We start from the raw sequence: 12987 nt of genomic DNA on the forward strand, positions 1-12987 counted from the left end.
GGAAGACAAAAAAGGAAAGACAAAGAAGGCCTACAGTAAATATCTAGGGCAGATGAACAGTATCTGAAAGCCATGTTCTTAAGAAACAGGCCGTTTTTAAGACATGGTGGAGGTTCTGTGATGGTTTATGGAGGTGCTTTGATGGTGGCATTGGGGATTTTGTCAAAATTGATGGAATTATGAACATAAATAACTACCATCGGATTTGGATCCCTCATGCAATACCATCTGCAAAGTGTTTGATTGGCAACAACTTTGTTTTCCAGCATGACAATGACCCCGAAACACACTGCCAGCGCAGTAAAAGCAAATCTGGATAGAAAAACACATGATGGAACAGTTTCTGCGCATATTTCCCATTTTCCAGCAAACTATAAAGAAATGCGGAGGTGTCTTAAGACTTTTGTGTGATACCATTGACAGACTTGTTTAAATATGTTCTGTGAAGACAAATAAAGTCAACGCTGACGTTCATTGCTCAGTCATTAATTCTTGGCAGGCTGATATTTATGTGAGAACATGTTCTGCATAATAACACATTTAGTATGCCAAATTACATTAAAAGTTCATATTGGGCTGCATCTCTCCCTCAGGGTTGTAGAAATTTAGATGTTGGAAGGATGGCTGCTTATTCAGTAAAGCCACTTCTCTATTTTCCTTAAAGAGTCTGAACCCATTAAAATTTTAAATTAGTCTTTTCTGAAGAGAATGAATGTACCCTCACACAACCTTGTTGTCACTGCAGCTTTTGTGAAAGTCTTCATGTTTGTGTGTGCGTGTGTGCACATCTGTATGTGTAGAAGCGGTGTGGGGTGTTTGGAAGAGACTCTCTTACAGTAATAACTCCTCGTGGGCTGCTGTAGCTGTGCGTACTCACGCATGAGTGCACACATTCGATCATGCACACACGCAGGATGTAGTGTGCATGCTAACAGCCCTGTGGGCTGAAAGCTACAACCCCCGAAACAGTCTGCAGATGAAAATAAACCCTGTCTGTGTGCTTTTCAGAACTATTCAGTTACACAAGCAATCAGTCTGATTCAAACAGAATCTGACATAGTAGCATCCAAGTACAAATCTGAGCTTTTTGTTGGAGCCGTAGCTCATGTTTGTACATAGACATGCTGTGTTGACAGCAGAATCTAGCAGGGCTTTATGCAAGAAAGCATCATGATCTACAGGGGAATTACACCGCCTGCCTGCCGTGACTACGTTAGCAGAATATTAAATGCACATTGTTGCTTTCTCTGCACGTTAATGGATTACCTACGAATACATACATGTTTGCATAGAACGAATATGGCATTATTAGGTGCAATGTAATATCGGAGGAGGGATGGCACTTTATCTTTTTCTACAACTGATTTAAAGAATTATAAACATGGAAAAAGGCAGTTAAATTACAATCCTGTCAAACTGTGGTTATCAAAAATTTGGAACTGGATCAGATTTTCTGCTAACTTATCTGAAGAAATGTTGCTAATTATTGTATTTAACGAGCTGTGAAGTGCGTGGAAAGGTTGCTAGTCTATCACAGGGCTGACAAAAGGCTACACTAACATCCACACCTATGACCAATTTAGAATCGCCAGTTAACCTAGCATGCATGCATTGGAAATAATAGGCACATTAAGAATAGCCTTTCTATCTTGACTTTATCTATACTTTATCTGTTACACTGCACACTCTAGCAGTTTGCAATATTTCAGATAAGGCTTCCATAAAATTAGTTCCTGTAAAATAAAAAAATAGATTTTTTTCCAGTGTGAACTTTTAAGGAATAATTTAAAATCTTGGTAATGTACACATGCAAACTTACCTACACACACACACACACACACGTATGCACACACACACCTGTGAGCACTGATAGTATGTCAAAGTGTTTCATTTTCAGACCTTTGAAGTGAATCCCTGTATTATGAGGAAAGGTTTTATCTTTGGCTTGCACCGCTTCGGGGAGGGAACAGAACACACTTCAAAGAACCTCGCAAATCTCCACAGAAAGACAATAACAGAAGATTGAGATGAATCCTCAGAAATGTTTACTCCAACAAATCGCAAGAATCATGAGAGATTCTCTTAGTTTTAACCTCTCATTAGATATTTTCTTGAGAGGGAACAGTGTTTCGTTTGCAGTAGGTGTAATGTGATTGGAACAGTAAGAGGAGCTTTTCAGCATTTTATCTATACCACTACGATCAAAACAGATAACATCCATCCATCCATTTTACATCTAACCAAAGTTAGGTTGTGGTTGCAGCAGGTTAAGTAATGTTTCAGGTGTCCTTCTAGTTCCATCTGTGGGCTCCAGAGGTGTTCACAGCTCAGATGAGATTATATAACCTCAAATGCAGCTGGCTCCTCTAACCTCTCACTGTTTCTTTCACTACTCATGCTCATAAGAAATCTAAACCAACTGCTTCATCTTCCATCTCCACTTCCTTATTTGCTCAGCTGTACTGACAAACCACCTGCTGGTCCGCCTCGCTTCATCTTATCTTTACTTGTGAACAAAATCTTGAGATACGATGACCTCAGATCGAGATGCTGCTGATTAACAAAGTTTCCAAGTCTCCGAGTCCGCTCGAGTCGGAGTGACATAAATTGAATCAATCAATTAATCCAGCAGTGAGCAGGAGTGCGTGTTATTTGTGTTTCCACAGATTCGTCCGCAGAGACGTTACATTACAACGCACCAACTTTGCATGCGGACTTCAAGAGAACAAGACATCAAGAGCAGTCAGGAATGAGTACTCGGCCATGCTGTCTCCAGCTGTCTGTGCCCAATTCCGCAATGGAGGCTTCATACCATCTGCTTCACACTCTGCTGCAAAGTGCCCCAGCGTGTGCTGAAGGTCATGTTATGATGAAACCAATGGAACCATGTCAACTACAAAAAAGCAGAGGCACAATTCTGAGGCTCCCTAAACAGACAGCGAGACGATGGGCAACCCCGATAGTCCAACACGGGTTAAAAATGACGTTTGACTTTGCGCCACAGATCACACACCTGTTGGTAACGCCAGGCTTACTCTGTGTGGTTTGTAAGCATTACTGCACTTCCAAAAGAAGAAGAAGCTAGCTCAGCGGCACAATATTGTCAGAACACAGTGGTGAGGTTGGGGGTCAAACACAGTTTTCGCTACAAATGACTGTGAAACAGCAGATGCAAGAAAAAAAAAATGCAAATGTGAAAAGTAATCTTCTGTGATCTCACATGGAGCAGCAGTACAGTTAGCACAGGCTTCCTCTAACAAAATGCAGTTTTGTATGCAGCTGAATACTCCGGTGTTATGTTTGGTTCTCCTTTCTTTCTTTTCTTTCTGTTTCTTGACTTGACTGATTACTTCAAGCTTGTCTGTAATCATGATGGGAAATCCTGCATCACTGTGTAGAATGAGAAACAAATCATTTCTGGATGGTTGGGGAGAATTATACAAATCCTCTGCTCACACGCTAGCATACTGTAGTTACTCTGGCCTCCATTTTGTGACTGTTATGAGGTGGATTTTTTTTTTATTGGTGTACAGTCCAGCCAGAGAACAGCAACATGCGATTTCTAGTTCTGCACTAAATTTGATTTGATGATCTGTTGTACTCTTTTACATAAATGGTTCAAGTTTGTCAATAAACAAGTGGTTGCAGTGTTAAAAATAAAACAACTATGAGCTGTGAGACAACCCCCCCCCCCGATCATCATCCCTCTTTTTGTTGTTTATATAACGGATCCTGTGTCTGTGCGATCTCCTGATCTCAAATCTCCATCTTACGAGCAACTGTAAAAGGCTTCCAATTTGCAGCAATGGCAGCAGACGTGGAAATCTTGTGCTTTTCTCAAGACTTCTAGAGATTTATTAAAAGTGGTGCTTTGTGAAAGAGGCAGCAGGTCCACTGCAGGCTGTGATTTAGAAAAATCTTGGAGAGCTGCACTCTCTGCTGATGTGAAGGTTCCACTTCACAGAGCTATATCTGGTTTAAGAGTGACGCAGTTCTTTTCAGGCAGCTTGTTAGGAAATGCCCCACATTTGGAGACGATCATGATTAGCAACCCAGTGTTTCTACCTGTGGGACAATTAAAATACCAGAAGAGGCTTCTCGAGGCTTGAACTATGCATAAAGTGGGGCAGGGCTCAAGTTGCTGTCTGTGGAAGTGAAAAGCTGTTCATGCATTTGTAGTATTTTTTAAAATCTCATCTAAGAATGCTGGAAATGTGCTGTCAAAATGTACTTTCTAGCAGTTTTAGAGCTCAGCAGTGAAAAAGGAGCACCATCCATCATCTGTGACGCCACATACTTTTGTGCATCTTGTGTCCCATCTCTGTTTGTCAGACTCGATGAACAGATTTCATTTAAAAAAAATATATTGATCCAACTTCTGTCACTTTTACTCAAATTATATGAAAAAAGAGTAAGTCCTCTATTCAAATTATACAAAAAAACTTGTACTGCACTCATTTCTTGATATTTTGTTAGGAAAATGGTCATTTCCAATTTACTCAAACACGTGCACACTTACATGGAAATACAGTATAGAAGGCAAAAGCAGAGTTTATACAATTCCAAGCTTCAACGTCAATATTTAGTATGACCACCTTTACTCTTCAACATAGCAACACTCTTAGGAAAACTTATAATTTCTGTAAGTAGTGTTCAAACAAAGTTCTCTGGGCTTCTTCAAGGACATTCAAACCTCTTTTTTTGTATGTTAGATGTTTGCTTTTGTTTTGTCCTCTGACAAGATGATGATCGCACACTTTGGGAGGAGAGAAGAGGACAGGCATTCCTCTGTGTGCTTTTCTGTTGTTTTACATCATTGGTGGTGTGTATGGGTTCATTGCCATGCTGAAAAATGGCTTTGTTTCCAATCAGATGCTTTCAGATGGTATTGCATGGTGGGTCAAAATCTAAAGGTACTTTTCTGCTTTCTAATTCCACTAATTTTGACAAGATCTCCAACACCACTGGCTGAAATATGTCTAAAGTGTCTAAAGATACAATTTATAGTTGATGATTTGCCAAGTTGTCTGTTACTGTATGGGCAGATATGACACTGCGTCATATACGAACAAAAGAAAACATGAAATAAATTGAAAAAACAAAGACTAAAGAAAAACATTTTTAAAAAAGGAAAAAAAAACGTCCAAATGCAGGGAAGGTATTATGCAAGACTAGTATAAAAATGAGAAAAAAAGCATGGCTCCTACTGAGCAAGATGTAAAGAAATGAGGGGTGGTTGAAGACTTTTTGCACAGCACTGTGTATAATACACATTTCAGTGACTGTGAAAACATGCATTATGACAGTTTTAGTGCTTACAGTAAAGGTTTAGATAATAGTTTGATTTTTTGTTTTACTTACTTAAGAATATTCATGAAAATGTTTGAACCTTTGCTTGTGCAGATCAGCTCTTTTACAAATTAAAAAATGTAAATCTGCAGCCATTTGAAGCTTGCATAATCAACATTGTTGTTCCACGTGTTTTCTAGTATTTCGACAGTGTAGACGCAAGTGTAAACAAGATTTCATGAATAGAAAGGAACAACACAACAGGACCTGAGAAGTGGGAGAGGTGGGAGATGGGGTTGAAAGAGAGACGCAGGGACAGCATCAGTAAAATCCATTAAATCCTTTTGAAATATTGAGTAAATACTTCTGTTTTCTACACATGTGGACATGGACTGTAGATGATGATAAAAAAAGGCCCTGATGGCTCTTCAGTTTAGGCTCCCTCAATGATCCGCTCATTCCTCAGCAGTGTTGGTCAAGTTAATTGAAAAAAGTAATCAGCAACTAATTACTGATTACTTCCCCAAAAAGTAATCCCGTTACTTTACTGATTACTTATTTTCAAAAGTAATTAATTACTTAGTTACTTAGTTACTTTTTAAAAACACGATTTACAACCTGAATAGGTGATAAAGCGATAGATCTTTCAGCCCAATTCTACTTTTTCTACATAATCCATCATACAAAATGTAATCAAATGGAAAAGTCTCTTTTTAAAACTTGTTTTATTAGTTTTAATCTTTTAACTTTATGCATCAAGCATAAAGCATATCGCCACCTTCCCTCTGCTCACAACATCACCCATGGCTAATTTTCTAAAAGTGACCTCACTTGCAGAATCGAGTTTTTTATAGTAAACAAATGTAGCACACTTAAAATTCTTGTTTTTCCACCCGCTAAAAAATGAAAACCTCTGAAAAAGCAAACCTGCAAGAAACACTGCAGTCATCTGTTTTCTTTGTAAAACCTGCAGGAAGACACAGAGACACAGAGAGTGGACTAGATGGGAAATTTGTGACGCCCAACCATGAAATGCTATGGATATTTTAATGCTGCCTTTGGCACGCTATGGTGACAGAAAAAGGAACGTGACGCCACAGTTAAAAAAGTAATTAACTTTATGGCCCCTGGCTATGTTTGTACCCTGCAAAACAACAACTGCAACAACATGAAAAAATCTTCAACACGATCCTACCAATGATGATTATATTTTGACTTGTGCGAATGTGTATATGTGTGTGTAAAGGATGCAAAATTGTATTATGTTTGAGAGAATGCAAATGTTCTCAAAGGCTGCGCATATCTCCAATGATGATTCATGACCCTGAGCATATTCAGCATACTGCTGGTACAGTGCTACAGATTTGAATCCTCCATTTCTGGCTTGAAAGCTCTTGCATTCAGAGTTAGAGTTAATTCCTTCAGTTTATATGTTAATTTTTTATATGCTATTTTCCACACTGTATGCTAACGGTAAAAGTGATGCGGTATGTTTGGCTTCAAAATGTACAAAATGAAGGGCGAGGTCAGAGTGAATTACAACGACAAAATGAAATTAGTCATTTCAGAAGTGCCACAAAATGACATATGGTCATGTTCAAGTGACTGAGCCCAGAGATGGTTGTGGTAATTATGATGGGAGCAAAGGAGGAAATAAGGTGCCATTGTTGTACAGCTGGAAAGCCAGAGCATGGGGATGGAGGGTTGAGGTGGATGGGTGACTCAGCAAAAAACACAATTTTAACAAGATATACAACTGCTCATTTCCTGTTTCACACAGTCAGCAAAAGGGATCTAAAAGCTTCTTATTGTTATAGACCCAACAAGTTCTCCGACTAAATGGCGTCATTTATTTCTGCTAGCTGAAATGACCCCATTAAAGGATACATTAGGGTGCGGGAGAGGTGACTCGGAGCTTGGAGTACGAGACTTTTTAAAAATGTTTTTACTTGCTATCGTTTATTTTCACTCCCTCCTTAGTTAAGTTGAACCACAGAGTTAAGAGTTAAATTCCACTCAAACCTTTCACATATCAAACATGCACTCACCAGTTTGCATGCCCACTTATGTTGCTTAATTGTAAACAAAAACAAGAGTGGGTTTTGTAGGTTGCAACTACAGCTTGCACAAGGAGGCGTTGTTTAAATGCATAAATCCTAACTTGCATACATTGAATCTGTGTATTTTTTTTTTTTTACTGACAAATGGTTAAAATTGCCCTTCTTCCTCCCACATTGATGAATATGCATTTAACAAAGATATACTCAAGCTTATTTACAGAATACAGTATGTCTTCTACCACAGAAAGTTTTTTTCTTAAGCTGCTTCCACACATATGGCTTTGAAGCTGACAGCTGGTCACTTTTCCAGGCATTGCAAGCTCTGGTACGCCTACTGTAGATATAGCCCTCTAATATATTTACTACCAGGTAATGTGTCAATCAACAATAGCCTGCATTCTTGTTTATAAGCACTTCAAGTCCTCACTCTAAAGTTGGGAAAGGTTAAGGATCTGCCCACTTTGTATCTGTCTTGGTTATTTCACCTGTAGTTACTTGAAGTCACCCAGTGTCGCTGACTTTCTAGGTCCTCTGATCACCACACCGGTGCCAGTGTGGATGGAGCTTCAGTGTTTGTGCAGCATAGACCTCCCAAAAGAGTTTTCACTCTTGTGCAAATTGCCTGTTGGGCTATGATTGACTTTCTAAAGCAACATTTTTGCTTTACGCTTTAGTTACCAAGTGTTTTGATGGAAGACATTTTTATCACCATCACTGTGACAACTTTCCAGAGGTGTAAAAATTCTGTGTTTTGGCATCTAATAGGCCTTCACACCCAGGGATGTTTTTCTCAAACTGGACTTGCTGGATAATCTTCATGTCTCATTAGACGGGTACTCGAAGTAATGTATCCCAACCAATAAAAAACTGTGGTGGTTTGAAAGCAGGTTAATAGTGAGTCCACAGGTTAAGAGAAGCATGGTTCTGAGGTGGATGGCTGACCATAAGGACACAGACATATTATAATCTAGTGTTCAAAGTCTGCTTTATTTTTATGTATGCTGCACATGCTTCCTTTTCCCAATTGATAGTTTGGGATCCTGGCCAAGTTAAGCAATGACTTCACACTGCACTGCTCTTCTGCAAAGCAATAGCATGATTCTCAGAAATCTGCTGGCACAAAAGACCAATTAATATGCATGTTGTTACTCAGATATTTATTACCACAGTAACATTGCCAGTTTATTAACGTTTTTCTGTCTTGTGTGCGTCTGAGGCCTCCAGCTTGGCCAAACTGGCCCTGAGATACAGCACCAGAACAGAACAGCTGGTTGTCAAGGGTGACAGTAACAGAACATTGCACATAGATAGATAGATAGATAGATAGATAGATAGATAGATAGATAGATAGATAGATAGATAGATATTTACCACCCACCTGCAACATTGTTGCGGATCAAGCACACCACCCGTGGCAACAGTATTCCCAGTGGCATTAGCCACCCCCAGCAGGGCAATGCACAAAAACTGCTCAGAAACGGCTTGTACATGATAAACAGCCTAAGGCCTTCACCTAGTCTGCAGACTCCCCACTTCCAATCTGATGAAGCATTAGCAGGATACAGGCTGGAACAAGTCCAGTCCACAGAGACCCCACAAGTTACCCACAGATGGCATACCCTCAGAATCTCGGTCGATGATGTCTCAACTGGTCAGAGCTATTTTGGTGAGTTTAGAGACCTAAACTTGCCCTGATGGTTGATATTGCAGCTGGATGTCAATAAAATCAATTCAGTGGTAGTGATCGGCACATCCCAACATAACAGGAAAGACAGGGATAGTTTATCTCAACAAGACTGTAATAGCTCCATATTTTTGATCTCTGGAATACCCGCTGTACAATGTCATTCATTTTTTAAACCACATTTGATTGCAATAAAAATATAAAACATCCCTACCCTTATCCTTTAATTCCACTCTACATTGTTGCTTTGAAGTCCTGCAGAGCTTTGAAAACTGGACAGAAATCATTGTGCCTGACAAGACTGTAGATAGGCATCACTGCTTAGATTTAAAATCAAAGCAGCTGGTGCAAGTGTGCCTATTCATGTGCATCTCTGGAGTGCCCACGTGTCTTGCAACAGAGCTATCCACTTGTGCTCAACTATCAGGGTAAAATGTTCATGAGACTGAAATAATGCATGTTGTTTCCACTCATTTAAATGCCCTCTACTGTAATTGGTGTAATCGGTAGGTTTTATCTAGTGCCAAGTCTGTTAACTGTGCTTTTATGTGCCTCTTCAGAACTGCCAGCCTGTGCCAGCTAGTACTCCTTACATGAAGCTGATTGGATTTTGAAAGCATGTCCAGGCTGTGTATTTGTCAGTGGTGGGCCTCTTACTCGGGATCTCTCAATGAGCCATATTATGAGAGGTTGATAAGTTTGTGCACTTGGGCAATGGCTGCATCGCAAGTTATGTTAATTTGCTGTAGTCGATAACCTTGGGGCTGTATTGCTTCCTCTAATGACTAAGCAGAACTTGGCAGATAAGATGACATAGCAGCTGCATCTGAAAGCGCAATGTACAACAAGATCATATAAAATATTACTGGGCTTTAATGTGGCTTTAAATCATGTTTTATACATTCATAAAACATGTTTTTTCTGAAGTAAAATTTACCTGATAAACTGTGGTCTACACCAGTGTTTCTTGTTTACTGCCATACAATCAACCTACGCATATATTTTCCGCAAAAGCACACCTAATCAACCTCAGACATCCACTCTATCAAACCCCAGTCTAACCAGACTGAGTGAGCTGAGTGGCATTTAGATGGATGTTGCAGTATGGCTTTTAAAAACAACCTTTAAATCAGCCACCGTCCATTCTTAAACACGCCGCATAATGGAAAATATTGATATTTCTTGGCACATGTTGAATGTACTGCCTCTAGAATTAATCATGGCGTTGAAGCAAGTGTTCTCTCCACATCTGACTGGCTTCCCTCAATGCTTTCATTCTCTCTATTTGCTCCTACCCACTGTCTCTATAGCCTGCCTAGTCAAATGATGAGATCAGAGATGCCTGGTCATCTAAGTAATGGATTTCTTTCTGTTGATTCCTCCTGGGTCCATGGCCCTGCGTTCAGTGATGTATGCTCCATGCAACGGTACCGGACAGCTCATCTCTTTCAGCCACAGGCACCTCTGCATAAGCACATTCACCCAGAGCCAATCTTCGAAATGCACTTTGAGGCTGTTGCTGCCCCCTGGTCTTTGATATACACAGAAAAATAAAGGCATTGTAACCATTTTAAAGTCCTGTAATGAGTGTTAGAGGTGAGTTCAGGGGAAAGATCCTTCATTAGCAGAGGTTGTAAACTGACCTTTTCCCTGGTCTGCAGGGGATGCCACCACCATTTCATCTTTCGTATTAATAGTTGTGATTGTTCAGTTTCACTTGCATCCTCTGTGTTAACCTCACACGGCTTCAACATGTGTTTGTTGCAGTTTCACCGCTCTTCCTGTGTTCATACCCAAACTTCTACCCTCATCTGTGCCATACTCGTACCCAGGGGCCAGTCCCGCTCTGCAAGTCGGCATCATTTCTTCAAAGTCCTGTGTGGCATTTTTGCGTCATTTTTTCAACATGAGCACCTTCAGCTACCCTGCCACACTGTGAAATACAGCCTTTAGTTTAGACTGTAATTGAAAAACTGTCCAAATGTGGAGTGTGGGATGAATATATGAATTACAAATGAAGCAGTAGGAGAAAAAAAAAACAAAAGCAAAATGCTCCCCCCTCCCAGCCCCAAAGCAGCACAAGCCCACAGTATATGACAGTCATATAAATTATACGAAATGTCATGGACTTTCAATCACTTGTTCTGTTTTGCTTTTTCTTCCCCGTTCCTGCTACCTCTCTGTTGTTTCCTCTTCATTCCCACTGACATTCCTCAGATGGATATCAGACCATGTCCTCCAGGAGACATATTCCATTATTATGCTGCCACAGTGCTCATCCACAGACCCATCTCCCTTCTAATCAATGGCCATGCAGCACAGCAGGCACACACAAACAAAACAGATACAAACCTTTAGTAAATAACCAAACCAACAGTTGAACACTGATGAGGATGAAAAAAAAAACAATGACATATTCTATATCTCAGACACATTGCCGATTCCTTCACATCTGCGTAGATCAATATAGATGGAAATCCAACAGAGTAGCCCCAGCTGTGCACCTCTTACCTGGTGTCTCTGTGGTGGTCCTCCTCTCAAGCTGTGCTTGTTGAAGACCCTCGCGTTACACAGCCATGCCCTCCTATATGGGCATACATCTGTGGGACAGATCAGAGCTCTGCTGTCTCTGTCGGCATGGAGAGGAGGAGGGAGCAAGGATCAGAGAGTCCTCCCAGCCGGCAGCCCCATCTAGCGCATCTCCTTGTGTCTCCCGCTCTCCCGGGTCATTCCAGCCAGCCCCTCAGCAACCGCAGAGCCAGGGAGCGAACGCGGGGGGATGGGAGGTGCTTAGAGGACTGAAACGGACATGGAACAGCGAGCAGAGCACCTCCTCCTCCTACATGTCTGACTGCAGCCAGTGGACATGCTGCAGCTGGAGTCTCTGTCCGGTTCCTGTTTGCTTCCAGTGCATGTGAGTGTGTGCGTTTCTGTGCATTTGCGCATCAGTGCCGGCTCCTGTCTGTGCTGTGTGTGGGGGGAAAAAAAGAGTCTGCCTACTGCCTCACTGTTAATGCTGCTGGTGGCACCGAGATGAGATGCTGAGGCAGTGTGAGAGAGGAAGAGAGAGAGAGAGAGAGAGAGAGAGAGAGAGAGGAGGAAGAGGTGCATGTGGGAACAGGGGAGGGACAATGGCAAGGGAGACTATTTGAAAGGTCCTCTTGCTCCGTCTATTAATATCAATCAATCAGAGATGCATGGCTGTGTTAATGACTCAATTGAACCTGCACGTGTGCGTGCGTGCGCGCGTCTGTGTGAGACGTGCAACAAAAGGGAAGAAAACAAAGGACAAATATATTTACATGAAATTAGGAGGTTACCTGTTTGTGTTCTGTGTAGCTTTCGTGTGTTTTTAGTGTGCCTAAAATTGCTTCCTGAGAAGTTTACAACCAGGCATCTACACACACAAAGGTACAGAGTAAATGCACATATATATTAAAATAAATTCACATAAAAAAAAGGTACACCGAAATAGAAGCTCAGTATCTCTTCAGGCTATCACTATATCAACAAGCCCTAAGAACCTACAGCCTTAAAAGGCTACCTGCCTCCCCAATGCCCAGGGGAATGATATATCACAGCTCAACACTCTGGAGAGAAGAGAGGAGGCGAAGAGAGGGGAGGAATAAAAATAAAATCCCCTGCAGTGAGACACCCCTCCGAAAAGAACTAAAAGGCAGGTGGGCCATTTGATTAGAGAGAGGAAAGGGAAGGAAGTGGAACGAAAATAAGACAGACAAGAGGTGAAATGTTGAGGCTCAATTTCACCCACAGTGTTTTGTTCTCTGAGCATGCTGTCTGCTATGCTTTGACTGCCTAAAGAATTAAAGAGTGAGGCAGTAGGAGATAAAATGAAGAAGAATGAAGATCTGGCGATAGGATGAAGGGCCTTTGAAATTGACAGTGAGAGACAGTAGCGGTTTTTGATACGGGCGACACGGGCGGCCTGCTCGG

General features: G+C 41.1%; 1 protein-coding gene across 1 annotated transcript in view; it reads right to left on the minus strand.

Annotated features, from left to right (window-relative positions):
- frmpd3 (FERM and PDZ domain containing 3) overlaps window positions 1-12102 on the minus strand; it is a 95561-nt gene extending 83459 nt beyond the window's left edge. Inside the window, exon 1 of the mRNA XM_040015713.1 lies at window positions 11545-12102. The gene's annotated coding sequence lies outside the window, so the exon portion shown is untranslated. The remainder of the gene's footprint in view (window positions 1-11544) is intronic.
- Between the last annotated feature and the right edge of the window lie 885 nt (window positions 12103-12987).

This window comes from Simochromis diagramma, unplaced genomic scaffold, assembly GCF_900408965.1.
Source record: "Simochromis diagramma unplaced genomic scaffold, fSimDia1.1 OVJJ01000685.1, whole genome shotgun sequence".
Classification (NCBI taxonomy): domain Eukaryota; kingdom Metazoa; phylum Chordata; class Actinopteri; order Cichliformes; family Cichlidae; genus Simochromis; species Simochromis diagramma.